This window comes from Camelina sativa, chromosome 2 (assembly GCF_030686135.1).
Source record: "Camelina sativa cultivar CO46 ecotype springtype chromosome 2, ASM3068613v1".
Classification (NCBI taxonomy): Eukaryota; Viridiplantae; Streptophyta; class Magnoliopsida; order Brassicales; family Brassicaceae; genus Camelina; species Camelina sativa.
The window spans coordinates 24,238,687-24,256,481 of NC_141881.1; the positions used below are offsets into that span (position 1 = coordinate 24,238,687).

The following is a 17,795-nucleotide window of genomic DNA, read 5'->3' on the forward strand; positions in this document are numbered from 1 at the left end:
ATGGGCAGACGCTTTTTTGAGATTGACACAAGTAAATATTGGCTTTATCAAATCAGTCTAGAGTGTTTGAAAAAGACGCTTAAAGTCGTTGAGGTGAAGGTTTTTGGTGGTGGTTGGTTCGAGTTACGTGTACTGTAGTATTTGATTCGGTACGGTCGTGTTATGGAGCTAGCTTAATCTGTATGTGGACGAAGCTCAAATGAACAAATGCACTTATTGGAGAGCTTATATGGTTCAGCAAATCAAGAATGCTTCCAGCCGCTTACAGATTGTAACTATATATATTCAAAACCACGTTTGAAAATTGAAATTAAACCCTATTTTTGAGTCGGCTTTGGATTGTTTTTAAAACTCTTTGGTCAAACTTTTTCATCCAAAAAAATAAACTTTTTTTTTGATTTTCGAGTTTTTTTATGAAGTGTTTAAATTGGCTATCAATTGGTTATTTGGTTAGGAAACAGAGTTGCCGAAAATTTTGTTTGTTTAATGCAGACTGTGTTTTTTTTTTTTTTAGTTCGTTTTGAAATTGTATTTTTATCAAAATAAGCAAAAATAACAATCAATCACGGATTTGGTCTATCCTTATCCGACTTCGACGACGCAAGAGTTGCCAAAGTCAAAATAATTGAACATTTGCAGAATGAAAAAAATAATACTGTAAATGTTAATTTTAATTTTTTTTGTTTTTAACTTTTTTTTTTCACGTATAATCCAATTTTGTTTTCATTTTTTTGTACGGATTAACAGAATATAACCATGAAGTAGATATAGGATATTAGAAATATTTAAGGAAGTAAGTAACATGAAGAGAATCCAATGCAATGGAGTACTAGACCCACAAACCAAACACATGCATGGCTAATTTGGCGATTGAAGACTTTTCACCGAATAATAATACCAAAACTTCGAGACTCATAAGTGACACAACTAAGTCGTCGATGACTATAAGCTTTTAAGTCTCTCGCTAGACTGTCCAGAGATTTCTTCATCTTCTTTGTCTTTTAGCCTTTCTATATTATCCTTAGATTTCTTTAATTGTCACCTTTCTAGCCTATATAAACGCATAAGCATGAGCGACACTAATAAGCAAAATAAGGTAATATTAAGAATTTAAGATGACATCTTCTATGGTCTCTTCAATGGTTTTCTGTCTCCTTCTTCTTCTTGTGTTTCCGCATATGGATAAAGCGCTTGGCGCACAAGAGGAAGCCAATAATCAAAGTGAGTCTTTTGGTCTTTTAGATGTTCCGAGGTCATTAATTAGTATCATTTTACGTTAATTAGTTAGGTTTTTATTATTTTTGTAGTTGTGTTTGATCCTGATTTTGGTTTGAGTTTTGGAATTAATCCGTATTTGAATAAACAAATGAGCACTAAAATGATCAAACATTGACTCATGTAATATATAATGTAATGCTTTTTGGGTGGTGCAGGTGCAGAAGAGATTTACCATCCTAGTGGCTTAGGCCGTATTATCGGCCGTATAAAATGTCCTCGTAAAATACCCTTTTGTCATGATCCTGATATCCCAAATGTCCCGATACCTCCTCCGCCACACATGCCTGTGAAAGGCCGCGTTGAACCTTTCGGTCGGTTCATCCGTATATGTAAAAAAGACCCCAAATTTTGTAGCGCTGTATGTAAAAAATACCCCAAGGTTTGTCGCGCCGCCCTTATATGTAAAAAAGACCCCAAAAAATGTCGTCCTGGTCATGTCTGACATTTCAATAAATCTCCTCCGCCCCACAGGCCTTTCAAAGGCACACAAGGACCTGGTCATTTCAATACCTCACTCTAGCTTTGAATGCATGTGTGTGTGTTGTGTGCATGTTTCATATCTTAAATTGTGGTTTAATTTGGTTTGTGGTTTCTGTCCTTGTTTTATCTGTGTATGTGTTTGTATATTTTCCAGTTTTTTCGAACCGCTCCGTCGTTGCTATAATAAATAAAACTTGTGTTTCCTTTCGTGTTCACGACCGCCTCTTTACTTACGTTGGATCGTTGAAACATTCTCTAAACACTTTGGCAACAGAAATCCATCTCAGACAAACACAATATTGAGAAAGAAGTTTACACTGTCATTTGTATAATTGTATTTCACCGATCGGATTCATTATAGAAACTGTGAAAAGAAAATTTCGCAGGAATCAACAATGAACAATGAAATAAAATTAGGGAATATATAAATTAAAACAAAGAGTTGTAAAAGAAAGGAGAAGTAAAGAAAATTAAAACATTTTTTTTTGTAGAGATTAAAAAGTTTGCAGTACATGTGTACCTAACGAAAAAAGTTTTATTTTGGTTAAATTACTGTAGAAACTGAGGTTTCTCACAATGAATTTGTTTAGAAGGGAAACAAATTCAATAACAATCTCTTGGAGGATTTAGATCAAAGTAAGCAAGAAAAGAAAAAATGAAATCTCTTGAGGAACAAGCTAGGTTTTGCTCAAGAACAAAGAAGAATTTAGGGTTTTGTATTAATGATTCGATGATCTTACAATGAGAGAGGATTGCCCTCTATTTATAGGTATTCAAAGATCTACTCAATATACTCAAATATATCGAATATATTGAATATATTGACTTTCCTAACTACAGGCGAATTAATAAGGAAAGTCTTTCCTTTCTCGCTAGGTCAGCCGCAGGGCGAGTTGAAGTGCCGATTCGTCACCTCGTCCATGGGCTTCTTAACGTTATTGGGCTTTCAGGGATGAAATCCAATCCTAGGTCGAATTCCCGGTTTAGATAGCCGGTTCTTTAACGGGTCGTGATTGATATGTCGGGGGTGCTAATTCCCGTACCAACAATTAGTCCCCCCTCAGTTCGGTATATTCAGAAGTTAATTCGAATGACCGGACTTCAAGAGAGAATATTCGATTTGATCCGTAAAGAGATCCGAATCTAAACACTCCGGAATCGTCGCGCCGCTTTGCCCTCCTCTAGTCGGGTGACACGTGTCCAATACGTCGCATCTGTCAATTCGGAAGCTGAAGCGTCGCGTAGGTTATGGTAGGCAATTATGACCCCGCGTAGGGTTGCCACCCACTCCCGTCTATAAATACTTAGTATCCGCCGAGTGTTTTCACTTTTCGCCGCTTCGTCAAAAAAGGTAATCACTTCGTTCTCTCTCTCTTCGCCTTTAATTACTTTGTTATTCGCCAGTTTTTCAACACTCTTCGGCGATCTGCGTTGTTATTCACCTCGGCCATGGTTTCCTCATCGGCTACCACAAGTGAACCGTTGATCCGCAAGAACTCCAGCAGGGAACCTCCGAACGTTGTCGGATCGGTCCAAGGCGATATGCCGAATAGATCAGAAGAGGCCGAATGCTCCTCAAGGCGCAGATCCAACGAGATCCCAATCCCTTCTTTGATTGACGAAGATGATCGCGAAGATCACGGAAATGCTACGCCAATTTCCGATCACCCACCTGACAACCTGGGTGGTGAAACGGTCCGACTTGCGCCTGATAACGTCATGATCAATGACCTCTCACCTCTTCGAGACCACCGAGGTGACATCAGGGGCGAGGAGACGACCAGTACTAATAAGTCGGTTGGCGACCTGTTGAATTCGTGTGGCCTGTCCAATTATGGTGTTCACATTATTATTCCCGGAGAGCACCAACGTCCGTGGAGTCCGCCTCTCGGGTATATTTGCTTGTACGAGGGATTCTTTTTCCAATGCCGGTTGTTCTTCCCTCTTCCTAATTTGCTCACCCAATACGCCCATCGCCGCAAAATTCCGATATGTTAACTCACCCCAGGAAGTATCTGCAACTTCGTCGCCGCCCTCACTCTTGCGGCCGAAGCTGAGGTGTTCCTCGAAGTCGAATGCTTCGAGCAGTTGACAAACTTCAAGAATAGCCAGGGCAGCAAATTGTGGATGGTTAATGCAAAGCTAGCTCATAACTTCCTTATGGAGGAAAAAGTTAGTAACTTCAAGAAGTTGAGAGCTCCCTACTTCTTCGTCCGAGTTGACGATCGCTCTTTTGAAAATCCGAAATGCGGTCGCCGAAGAGTGTGGAACTATTCGCCGGGTATCATCTCGTTCCTTATTCTGTTAAATCGGACAATATCGTGCTGACCTGATTTTGTATTATCATATGTTTTGCAGATCGCCCTTCTTCAGCTCGGAGATTATCTTCCAGATTCGAACGCATCAAGAGCGCTCTCCTCGGTGTAGCTGACCGTAGCTGGACTCAAATCTCACGACGCCGCGTGGAAGCAGCGATGGGTAAGGCAAGAACACAGTTCGCCAGTTTTGCAAGCTCACTGGGTCAAACTTCCGAGGTCCCGTCAACCACAATTGTCGCCTCCGAGATGCTCTGATCCATGGATCGAAACGAAGAACCGACTGTAACGCCCCCGAACCGTCCTAGGACCACGAAGGCCATCGGACAGCCACAGAACGCCACATGCAGAATTGCGCCGAGGTGGTCCGGCCGAGGGACGGAAGCTGCAGACTTCCCGACCGATCCTCCCTAGCACAATCCCACCCGCAACCGAGGTTACTTAGGCTTTTCAACCCTCGCGGCCTGGTGCGTTGTGTTAGCCCGGACAAGGCCGAGTATCATTTGCAACTTGCCATGTTTTCCTGAAAACCGTATATATATTACTTTAGTAAAATAATTCATCACAAATAAATTATTAAAGCAATATATATTTAGATAGTCGGAAAAATATATACATAACCTTTTGTGAAATTATAGGGTTTTACAAGGAACACATGAAAACCCTATCCGGTACCCTAAAGTTTGCTCCGGCTCTAGACTCACTTAGGCTTCCCTGCAAAACCACAACAACAGAGACATGAGTAATCTAAGATTACACAGTGAGTCTGGGTATCCCTTTTATCCTAAACAGGATTCTACTTCCCCAACCCGACTACCCCGGCAAGCAAAGAAAACAAGCAAGTAATCAAAGCAACACAGCCGAAAGCGATAGCGGAAGCAAATAAAACTACCATCAAACAAGAGAGGTTAGATCCACGTGACTCGACTCAACGCTCTAACTCTCTATACGCAACATAGAACGACTAAAGCTCACTTTAGACTCCTCATCTATACACAACTCGCAAGGACAACTAGGATAAACAAGGAATACTTGAACTACCCCAAACTCCTTAAGCGAACCAGCAAACAAGACATCTAGAATACGACAAGGAACGCTTGACATATCCAGACTCTTTTCACCTCGCCACGCACAACATGCAAAGACGCCTAGCCATAAACAAGAGACACTTGATTACTCTAGACTCTCTACACCTAGGGCCCTTCGATAATCTGTTCCGTTCCATCTCCTTCTCCATGCCGAGACCACAAAGTTCTCCGGCATGATCCCACCTTTAGCTACATCGTCATGTAGCGGTCACGCTGGTAGCTAGCCAGCCGTGACAATGTCCTCGCGCGAGTGGTCGTCGGGAACTCACGCGCGACATACACTTTTGGAAACAGAAATATCGTCACACTTCTCTAGCTTAAGACTCAAGAAACGAATTCAAGAGACTAAGCTAAAATAAAACACATAACCCCAAATTCAAGCAATGATAAATCAAGCACGTTAGCATGAAATCAAGCAAGAATACAACATGCAATAATCAACAAGAAGCAAGAGTATAAATCAAGCAACTTAAGATTATTTTACCGGCATGCAACCAATATAAGCCACTTGAGCGAAATTATGCTACAAGTCCTATTACTCATGCAACCATTTAAGATTTACCCATTTAAATCTTAAGTCCAAATTAACATGCAGCCTAACCGATTTACTCATTTAAATCCTTAGGTTTATTTGTGCATGTTCTAACCTCGATTAAAATTATGCAAAACAATGCAAATTATTTAATCGTTTATCACGCATGCAACCGGATTTTAACAAGAAAATATTCAAGTTAAACCAACTCTTTCTAGCATGCAACTCTAACCAAGTTTTAAGTCCCAAAATTACTTAAAACGCAACCGTATTTAACATGCATGGGGATTTAAGTTAGATGTGTTCCTACACCTTTCACTGAAATGAATCCTACTCGGCATGCAATCAATTTCAACCAAAGCTACATGCATCCATCCAACATGCACTACCTCAGACTCACCTTTCGCGTATCGACGATGACTGCACAGACTCACGGCACCACACGATCAGACGATCCTCGCTTGACAATCCTCCACTCCTTCAACCGTTCCCGTTCTCGACTTACTCAGTCCAACCGCGTCTCTCTCTCAACGGCCTCTTCGACAGAGACTCCCTTCTCTTCGACAGCTTGATATCAACACTAACACCGTGTTTTCTCGATGATCACCAGCTAACAGCTCCACTCCTTCGTCTATAAATAATTCGACGGCAACTCCTCCTTTTACTCGATGATCTCTCTCTCTTGGTGATCTCTCTTGTTCCTCTCTTGTCTTTGAGAGAAAACAAAGCTTTATGCGTTTGAGTGTTGAGAGAAATGTGAGAAACTTTTCGGTAATGAGTCTCCATTCCTCTATTTATAATGCTCGAATCCTCTTCCTTTCCTTAGTGCAAATCGACATGTGTCTTCTCCTTTTCTTGTTTATGCGACAAGTGCTTCTCCTTCCAATCAAAGCTCGCCAATTAGCCTCCTAATCCTTCTCTATTAGTGCATAAAACTCCTCCTTATTAGTGCATGCCTTCTCTTCTATTAGTGCATGTCTACTAATCTCCACAAAATTTTATAAGGCAAAGGGGTGACTTGGCTCCATGTTACCCACATTTTCTCCCTTGAATTCCTTGGCCAAAATTGATGAAACTTGGCTCAATGTGGTTCTCTTCTTCTCTTTAAGTCTTCTTGGTAGAAATTAGTGAGACTTGGCCACCTTAACACCACTTCTTCCTTAATCACCTTGATTAAGCTTAATCTTCCACTAACTTCCTTAATCTTCTTGAATTTTTAATTCTCCCACTAACTCCTTTCTTAATATCGCATGACTTGGCCTAATTTGCTCCACTTCTTTTCCTTGGTGTAAAATTGCATGACTTGGCCTCCTTAAACACCACTTCTTCCTTGGGAATTAATTTCCCATTAATCCCACTAAGCTTTCTTGAAAAAAATTAATCTCCCACTTATCTTGATTCTTATTGGCCGAAATTTTGAGAAAATAATAATTTTTCCCAAAACACTCCATCCTTTGCCTAACACCTTCGATGTTTCCTTCCGGCATTCTTTGATGCATTAAGACCATTTCTTTGATAGTTCGGTCAATGGCTATCGGTCCTCCCGTCCATTGGTTAGTCGTTAACGTTCCTCTTGATAAGTTTTCTCGGCAACCTTTTTCGACTCCTCGACTAATTTTTTTCTCGACTCCTCGATCATCCTTAGGGTCCTGGCCATACTCCCGGTCACTCCGTCTTGGTTTGGTCATTTTTCAACTCCTGACTTTTTCCTCGGACTTCTTCTGGTCGTTTTTCTTTGTTTTACATCTTCTTTCTTTTCAAGCCTTTTCTGGTCCATTCCCTTGATCTTTTATTTTGGGATTTTTACTCTTGGTGAGGGTCATTACATTCTCCTCCCCTTATAAGAATTCGTCCCCGAATTCTCACTTCTCCTTCTCCTTCTGGTGCCGGTTATACTCCTGGCACAGATGTCGTTGCCTTATAATCACTATCGTGCTTATATCTCTGCCGAAATCCTCCTTCCTTTGGCTGTTTTGTCTCCAATATTGGACTCCACATTCATACCACCGTTTTAACTTAAAACACCCGGACCTTGTTTGCAGTTGCTTCTTGGAAAACTTCTGCATCTCCAGCATATACTTAGCTCCTCCTCATATTTATGGTCCTCCACACATTGAGACTCTTGCTTTGTTGTACCATTGCTTGGTCACCATAAACTTCCTTGAGTCAATGCTTCTCTTTCTTCAGCTTGTTCCGGACTCTTCTCTCTTCCTTCCGTTCATAGCTTAACTCATTTCTCCTTGATACACTTCAATGTAGAACTTGAATCGGCCTCATTATGATGCTCCTTCGATTCGTCTACCTCTTCATCCTTACACGCCTTAGGATTTTCTCTCCTATCATTTTTTTTTTTTCGACTGGTTTTTGCCTCTTAAGCATATTAGGGCTTTGCCGTTGTTGTTCTTTATTTTCTTGCACCCTCTTTGTCCTCCTCCTCTTGCACATTCTTGGTCATGTTTACTTTGACACTCTCTGCACGTTTGCCGCTGTCGATTGATTTGCACTATTCTTCTGGTTCCTTTGAGTTTGCCTCAACCTTCTTTATCATCCCTCTCTCTTTTTTTTTTTTTTTTTCATTCTTCCTTCTTTTAGTTAACAATCTGAACTGACTGTTCTATCTTAGTCGAACTCTCTTGTTCTTTCTGGAGCTTCTTGTCTGATCGCGTTTTGTGGTGACTTATGTGAATCTTCGTCGATCGCGTTAAATAATGCAAGGTAATTATGAATATAATTATCTATGCAAACCTATAAAACTCAAGCACAATCACAGCAAGTAATAAAACATGCAAGGATTAGCAAGCAGTTAAATAGTACTTCGAGAAATACGGCTAGAGAACATAAGGTACTTTTACAAACCGATGGAAAAGCTACACGAGTTCTACACCAACCTAGCCGATATTTCTAAGGGTTCGGATCCTAGACAACACAACAAGGTTAGTTCTAGGTACACAACAAGAAAATTATCCAACCCTCACACTTACGCCCAAAAAGAAAACCACCTCCTCTTACCCCCCAAGAGTTCTACGGGTTCATGAGCCTAGTACATGCTTCGCAAAAGCATACACACTCGCTAACTGGCTCATCAGGTGGCGGTTCAGCGGGAGACTCGGTTGAGGTAGAGGCAGCAGACGTCGAGGTTCTAGCTTGGTTCATCGGGTTCTCTTCCACTCGTTCAACGTGCCTTAACGGATTCTCTCTCGTCTCTTCCCATCGACCGACTGGGCTTATTCTCTCTCGTACCATCCGATACGGACATTCATGGACATAGTGTCCTCTTCCACCACATACGGTACATACCATATTTTCCACGTCCGGAAAGTGTTGCGGTCTTGTCCTCCAGCAATGGTTGTTCGGGTGCCCTGATTCTCCGCACGCCTCACATCTCCTCCAATATCTCATTCGGTCTGGGTTTGGGCAACGATAAGCAAAGTGCCCTCGCAGTCCGCACCACTCACAATCTTGGTCCGTTGGGTCGCATATGCGTCTTAACGCCGATCTCCAACAGTGTCTTGTCCAATGCCCAACGCCTCTACACAACTCACAATAGGGCGTGTTTCTCATGTGAACTTGATTTGGGTAGACCACCCTCTTCCTGGCAGTGGCTCGCACTCTCAGCCTGCCTCTCGGTTGAAAGGTCACTGGCCGCATCTCTTGTTGCTCCATTGCCTGAAATTCTTGGTACGTCATTCTCGGCTTCTTCAAATTCGAACTACTCTCACCAACTTCGAACCTTATCTGCTCTCGATTCTGCCTTCTCAACTCATACATCTTAGCGAGCTTCTCCAAATCCCGGTCCATTGGTTCCTCCTCTTCCTCTGGTAATACCATTTGTAATGGCACAGCTCGAATAGGGCTATCACGCCTCAGCGCTATCTGGTTCGACACTATAGGGTCTGGTACTACTTGGTCTTGATCTCCTTGATCGTTCGCAACTTGACTTGGTTCTCCTTGTCCTCTTACTACCCGTCTTGCACTACGTCTCAATCTCGCGTCCTCCATAAACTCCGTACTCGTATCAGCTTCTTGCTCTCGATCACTTGGTATCGGGTCCTGCTCGTCTCTTGTCTCCACCACAAAAGTTGGGATTCCTTCATCATCACTTGACACTAAGTCAATTACTTCCACAACTTTATCCCTTCTCGCCGTTGGTTCTCCAAACTCATAATCCTCCTTGATTCCCGGTACCTCAACTTCACCATCGTCTTCTTTCCCCCTCTCCGGTGAGCGTATCTCGTCCAACACCAATACAATTCTGCTACCCGTCTCTGCTTTCTCTTCCGCTGGTTGTTCACCACTCGGACCTCCGGCCTCGGGTACCACTCCTGTACCGCTTGCAGCTCCTTCTTCCTCCGGCACATACACGTCCGTCAAGAAATTTAGGATCTTATCAATCGCCTCCGGGTACTCCCTTATAAAGTTTTCGGGACTGACATCCTCGCCTTGGTCCTCCACAAGATCCAATAATAACTTTTGCAATCTGTCGGCTAGTTCCACCTCCGCCTCTCCATGATCTCCCACAGGGATAGTTTCAAACTTCCCTTGTGCGTCCATTCGTACTTGAAGTCGGCTTGGCTCGCCAATCTCCAATACTATTGTCTGGTCATCCTGATTAACTTCCAACTCCTCCGTTTCCTCCAAACACTCGGACGGATCGGTCTCGACAGACCAATTGGTGTCGTCGGCATCAAATACACCGTCCTCACTCTCATTACTTGAATCATATAGCCCTTGGCCGCTTTCTGATTCCGTTGACAAGAACCCGTTATGATGTCCACAACCCTCATGTCTCGGCCCCTCATCTCCTGAACCATCCCCGCAACCTGAATCACCTGAATACATCTAAAAACCCACAAGAAACAAGGTCAGACGCTTAGTTCATTTTAAGGTTCAACCTAGACAAGCAAACCACCGGATAAAATTTCTATGTTCTTGCGACACATTACTCGATAAAACTTTGAAATGCACAAGTGCTCGCGGGTTCGAAAACACCGCTCTGATACCACCGTTGTAACGCCCCCGAACCGTCCTAGGACCACGAAGGCCATCGGACAGCCACGGAACGCCACATGCAGAATTGCGCCGAGGTGGTCCGGCTGAGGGACGGAAGCTGCAGACTTCCCGACCGATCCTCCCTAGCACAATCCCACCCGCAACTGAGGTTACTTAGGCTTTTCAACCCTCGCGGCCTGGTGCGTTGTGTTAGCCCGGACAAGGCCGAGTATCATTTGCAACTTGCCATGTTTTCCTGAAAACCGTATATATATTACTTTAGTAAAATAATTCATCACAAATAAATTATTAAAGCAATATATATTTAGATAGTCGGAAAAATATATACATAACCATTTGTGAAATTATAGGGTTTTACAAGGAACACATGAAAACCCTATCCGGTACCCTAAAGTTTGCTCCGGCTCTAGACTCACTTAGGCTTCCCTGCAAAACCACAACAACAGAGACATGAGTAATCTAAGATTACTCAGTGAGTCTGGGTACCCCTTTTATCCTAAACAGGATTCTACTTCCCCAACCCGACTACCCCGGCAAGCAAAGAAAACAAGCAAGTAATCAAAGCAACACAGCCGAAAGCGATAGCGGAAGCAAATAAAACTACCATCAAACAAGAGAGGTTAGATCCACGTGACTCGACTCAACGCTCTAACTCTCTATACGCAACATAGAACGACTAAAGCTCACTTTAGACTCCTCATCTATACACAACTCGCAAGGACAACTAGGATAAACAAGGAATACTTGAACTACCCCAAACTCCTTAAGCGAACCACCAAACAAGACATCTAGAATACGACAAGGAACGCTTGACATATCCAGACTCTTTTCACCTCGCCACGCACAACATGCAAAGACGCCTAGCCATAAACAAGAGACACTTGATTACTCTAGACTCTCTACACCTAGGGCCCTTCGATAATCTGTTCCGTTCCATCTCCTTCTCCATGCCGAGACCACAAAGTTCTCCGGCATGATCCCACCTTTAGCTACATCGTCATGTAGCGGTCACGCTGGTAGCTAGCCAGCCGTGACAATGTCCTCGCGCGAGTGGTCGTCGGGAACTCACGCGCGACATACACTTTTGGAAACAGAAATATCGTCACACTTCTCTAGCTTAAGACTCAAGAAACGAATTCAAGAGACTAAGCTAAAATAAAACACATAACCCCAAATTCAAGCAATGATAAATCAAGCACGTTAGCATGAAATCAAGCAAGAATACAACATGCAATAATCAACAAGAAGCAAGAGTATAAATCAAGCAACTTAAGATTATTTTACCGGCATGCAACCAATATAAGCCACTTGAGCGAAATTATGCTACAAGTCCTATTACTCATGCAACCATTTAAGATTTACCCATTTAAATCTTAAGTCCAAATTAACATGCAGCCTAACCGATTTACTCATTTAAATCCTTAGGTTTATTTGTGCATGTTCTAACCTCGATTAAAATTATGCAAAACAATGCAAATTATTTAATCGTTTATCACGCATGCAACCGGATTTTAACAAGAAAATATTCAAGTTAAACCAACTCTTTCTAGCATGCAACTCTAACCAAGTTTTAAGTCCCAAAATTACTTAAAACGCAACCGTATTTAACATGCATGGGGATTTAAGTTAGATGTGTTCCTACACCTTTCACTGAAATGAATCCTACTCGGCATGCAATCAATTTCAACCAAAGCTACATGCATCCATCCAACATGCACTACCTCAGACTCACCTTTCGCGTATCGACGATGACTGCACAGACTCACGGCACCACACGATCAGACGATCCTCGCTTGACAATCCTCCACTCCTTCAACCGTTCCCGTTCTCGACTTACTCAGTCCAACCGCGTCTCTCTCTCAACGGCCTCTTCGACAGAGACTCCCTTCTCTTCGACAGCTTGATATCAACACTAACACCGTGTTTTCTCGATGATCACCAGCTAACAGCTCCACTCCTTCGTCTATAAATAATTCGACGGCAACTCCTCCTTTTACTCGATGATCTCTCTCTCTTGGTGATCTCTCTTGTTCCTCTCTTGTCTTTGAGAGAAAACAAAGCTTTATGCGTTTGAGTGTTGAGAGAAATGTGAGAAACTTTTCGGTAATGAGTCTCCATTCCTCTATTTATAATGCTCGAATCCTCTTCCTTTCCTTAGTGCAAATCGACATGTGTCTTCTCCTTTTCTTGTTTATGCGACAAGTGCTTCTCCTTCCAATCAAAGCTCGCCAATTAGCCTCCTAATCCTTCTCTATTAGTGCATAAAACTCCTCCTTATTAGTGCATGCCTTCTCTTCTATTAGTGCATGTCTACTAATCTCCACAAAATTTTATAAGGCAAAGGGGTGACTTGGCTCCATGTTACCCACATTTTCTCCCTTGAATTCCTTGGCCAAAATTGATGAAACTTGGCTCAATGTGGTTCTCTTCTTCTCTTTAAGTCTTCTTGGTAGAAATTAGTGAGACTTGGCCACCTTAACACCACTTCTTCCTTAATCACCTTGATTAAGCTTAATCTTCCACTAACTTCCTTAATCTTCTTGAATTTTTAATTCTCCCACTAACTCCTTTCTTAATATCGCATGACTTGGCCTAATTTGCTCCACTTCTTTTCCTTGGTGTAAAATTGCATGACTTGGCCTCCTTAAACACCACTTCTTCCTTGGGAATTAATTTCCCATTAATCCCACTAAGCTTTCTTGAAAAAAATTAATCTCCCACTTATCTTGATTCTTATTGGCCGAAATTTTGAGAAAATAATAATTTTTCCCAAAACACTCCATCCTTTGCCTAACACCTTCGATGTTTCCTTCCGGCATTCTTTGATGCATTCAGACCATTTCTTTGATAGTTCGGTCAATGGCTATCGGTCCTCCCGTCCATTGGTTAGTCGTTAACGTTCCTCTTGATAAGTTTTCTCGGCAACCTTTTTCGACTCCTCGACTAATTTTTTTTCTCGACTCCTCGATCATCCTTAGGGTCCTGGCCATACTCCCGGTCACTCCGTCTTGGTTTGGTCATTTTTCAACTCCTGACTTTTTCCTCGGACTTCTTCTGGTCGTTTTTCTTTGTTTTACATCTTCTTTCTTTTCAAGCCTTTTCTGGTCCATTCCCTTGATCTTTTATTTTGGGATTTTTACTCTTGGTGAGGGTCATTACACCGACCGTCAACCCCGAGCCGGAGCAGACAGAGAATGAATTCATCGACATTAAGGAAGAGGACGAGCTCCTGGCTGCTGACGAAGAAGACGAAAACGTGGCTCCCAATGACTCATCTCTTCCTCCACCGACTGAACCGATCGTCTCAGTGCAGATTGCCTCTGAACCAGGTAACGGTTCAAAGAAGAAGAAGTCCAAGAAGGACAAAAACAAAGAGAAGGGTAAAGGAAAAGCCTCCGCCCAGGGAACAGGTCGGAAACGCTCTGCGGAAGATGCCGGCCTCGAATCATATGACCGCTTCCGAGTTGAATGCGCTGCTGGTCGAACCGACCAGTTTCGTTACGACTATTTCGGGGAAACGCCTCTTGTGTGCAATAGGGAAGCTGCCGCGGAGTTGTGCAGGCAACTTACGCTATCTTTGGTTATGCTGCCGCCGGTCGAGAAGCTTGAATTCAGAGACCAATACGTCCAGGCCGCCCAATCCGCCCTTCAGGTTTGAATCGCATCGCCCTCCTTATTACTGACTTGAAAAACCTGATTCTCATTTTACCTCGTTCTGAAATGCAGATCGCCGCCTATATGTCGTCACTCACTTTGATGTACGATAGGCGTGTTAAATCGATGACCTCGGCAGAGGCTGAATTTGAGAAGATGAAGGAATGTTTGGAAAATCTTCGGGATGCGGATAAGTCGAAGAACATGAGGATCAAGGAGCTAAAGGATCTCCTTGCGAAGAAAGAGCACCACTGTGAAAACCTGGAAGGCAGGGTTGCTGAGTTGGAATCGCAGGGGAAAGTTCTGGGGGAAGAAAAGGCCAAGCTGTCAAGGCAGTTCGATGATCTCGGGGCGAAATTCGAGTCCGAGATGAGACGACTTCGCCTAGATCGCCAAGCCAAGGTCGAGGGCACCATGAAGAAAGCGCAGCGCCGTCTTGACAAGGTAAAGGACTATCTGCGTGACCAGGAGATGGCCCGTCCGAAAGAAGATGTTCTCAACCAGGCGAACGGATTCGGGCAGGTTATGGACTATCTTCTGAAGAATGGTGCATCCATCCCGGACAATCTTGTTGTCGAGATCAAGGAAAAGCGGGAGGTTGCCCAGACTGAAGTGGAAGCGCTAGATCTCGTAGAGTTCGAGGAAGGCGATCTCGACATGTCTCCAGATCAGCTCGGCTTCGGACTACTTCAATCCGGGGATGCGGCTCCAGACTCCGTTCCACATCCGTACGGCTCTAATGTTGGACTTTTCCAGGCCGGTCTGCCCGAAAACGTCCCCTAGGAGCGTTTCCTGTTTTCCTCTTTTTTTGTATTGTCCTGTTTAAGACCCTGTGACATTGCTGCCTATTCGGCGGCCGACTTCTGCTTTTTGGAAATTTCCCTTTGGTGCTTTGCATGGAATATTGCCGGTTTTTTTTTATATCCTCCAGTGAAAATGATAATTTGCCAATATCGAAATTGGAAATGTTTCGTCCAGAATTAGTATAAATATGATCGCTCCATGTTTGATTTTACCGTAACTCCGAGGAGACAATTCCAAGATGCCGAGCTCTGTTGGCAGTACTGCATCCTTGGTCGATGTTAAGAGCGACGTCCCGACGTTCTCGAACTCGGAAGCCATTGAGCGAGGGATGCCGTTTTATCCGCATATCCGAGCTCCCTGGATGTTAATGTTTCGTGTTAGTCCGGAGAAGAGGCTGGAACTAGAGACCTTTTTCTCCTGCATCGAAGAACGCCATTCCGCGTACCGCGAGCGATTAGCTGCAACAGAGCAATCGCGAAACGAACTGCTTTTCAAACTTAAACGCCTTGAATCTCACCCAAGGTTCTGGATCGAGAATGGTCTGGACAGGGTGGCGGACATGCCGCAGTGCTTGATCGATTACTGCAATGAGTGCTACCAGTCGGAGAACTCGACTCCCAACGAACCAAGTTTTTCTTTGAGCGGTGAGTTCATGCCTTCCAAGGTGAAGACGTTTTACGTGAGCAATCGCGCCAACAATATTGAGGCTGCTGCTGCTCATGCCTTCGTTCGCCAGGTAACAAACCTTAGCTTTGTCCGTGCAAAGTTATTATAGCAACTATTTATTGACCGATGACCTTGTGCGTAGATCGAATCCGTGCATCGCGAACAATGCCACAAGCTGTATTACCACCGCATGAAGAAGAATGAAATCGATGATCGTCTGGCGGCACTGGATGCCGAGATAAGCTCCTTAAGGGCGAAGAGAGGAAAAGCCGTTGCTCGTATGAACGAGGCCGAGCAGAAGATCAGGGCATTGGAGTCGCATCCTGCTGATTGGGAGAAAACGGGACTTCAACTCCTATGGCCCATGCCGAAGCGTCTTAAAGCTGATACCAGGAAGATTGCCGCCGGACTTGACCTTGATGGATGACATGCTTTGGCGATCTGAGCCTTTATACGCAGTTTCTTAATTTTCTGTCGAATTTATCCTGTTCAGACAATTCAGCCTTGCAATAAAGCTTCTTTTTTGTTTTAATTGGAAATTCAAACGAGGCGAGACGTCTCTCGGCTTACACTGAATAACCCTTTGTGGGGGTAGTTTACCCCAAACGTAAATGTATTTTGTGAATGAGGGGCGAGGTATGATGCCTCGGCTTACTCTCTGTGCCCCATTTCGAAAAACGGAAAAGCGAAATTTATAACTCTGGGTCCGGCTTACATTCGTCCGATCTGGGACTTACGAAACAATTCAAAAGAATTCTTTGAGTTCGGTTTTATCTCTCCTCAAGGAGTTTATCGAGACAATTCTGAAAGAATTCTCTGGGCCCGATGTGTCTCGCATTGGAGACTTAAAATCGAAACAATTCCAACGGAATTCTCTGGATCCGATTTATCTCCCGCTGGAGAGTAGGTCGAGCACCTGGCCGAGATGGCGAGTAGTTCGGTTCCGAACTGGGTTGTAGTCTTTTTTTTTTTGTTTTTTTTTTTGCTCATTCTCGAGGCGTAACCGCTGCATTAAATACAGACGCGGTTTCACAATGCAAATTAATTGGTGGAAGAGTCTCGGGACGCAGCGCGCATCTTCCCACGATCTGATTGGTGCGAGATTTTCGGGACGCAGCATTTATCTCCCCCTTTCCCCCTATAAATAGGTGAAGAGAAGGTTTGCTGAGCATCTCTCATCCAAACTTCAGAAAGATCAACTGCAAAGTATGCCTACCACGACACGATCTACATGGTTAAGGCGAGCTCGAGAGCTGACTGCTGCCGAGGTCAGCGGATTCGACCCGGAAGCTTCGAATATCGCCCTTCCCATAGAAGAGGCGATTTCGCCTCCATCCCACGAACTCACCGTGGGGACTGAGGAGGATCCTTTGCAAAGAGAGATTCGCGTCTACCGAGCTCGTTGTCAGCGGATGAGTTCGTATATCAAGGCGTTTCGTCTGAAACGCAATCTCGTCTGCCAGCTCTTCCGTTTGGAAGGAACCATCGCGGTTCTAGACGAGCTCCTTGCCGGAGGCTTCTACCTGGCGAGCTGGCGCATGACCCGGCTACTCACCGATCGTGATCGATGTGAGGGGGAGGTCGTCAGGACCTTGTTACCCGACCTGCCGGAGGGCGATTACGAGCCGCTGGGCGAATCAGAGAATCTGCATGTTGCGGAAATCCCGATCTACAGGGACCGCATAGAGAGGTTACGCCAGTACATCCTCCACTTGGAGGCCACAGATCATTATTTTCGGGAGAGTCACACCGTGGAGGGTCCATGCGCGTTCCTGGAGGAAATGGCGGACAGGAGGGCAGAAATGCCAGCAGGTCGGCTAGAGGGGCTGAGGCGGGAGTGTCAACACTGGCGAGCATATCTGGAAGGTGTAGCTGTTGAGGAGCCGTTGGAGTCTGACCTTTCGAGCTCTGCGCCTGTGAATCGCCGAGGAGGTTGAGATCACAGGAGGGAGATCATACTTCGCACCT

The 17,795-nt window shown here is 44.1% G+C and overlaps 1 long non-coding RNA gene across 1 annotated transcript; it reads left to right on the forward strand.

Moving 5' to 3' along the window:
• Positions 1-1,084: 1,084 nt before the first annotated feature.
• LOC104731100 (uncharacterized) lies at positions 1,085-1,973 on the forward strand. The gene is made up of 2 exons (XR_015570419.1): positions 1,085-1,221; positions 1,434-1,973. It is a non-coding gene; the product is annotated as an uncharacterized LOC104731100 (long non-coding RNA).
• The last annotated feature ends 15,822 nt before the right edge of the window (positions 1,974-17,795 follow it).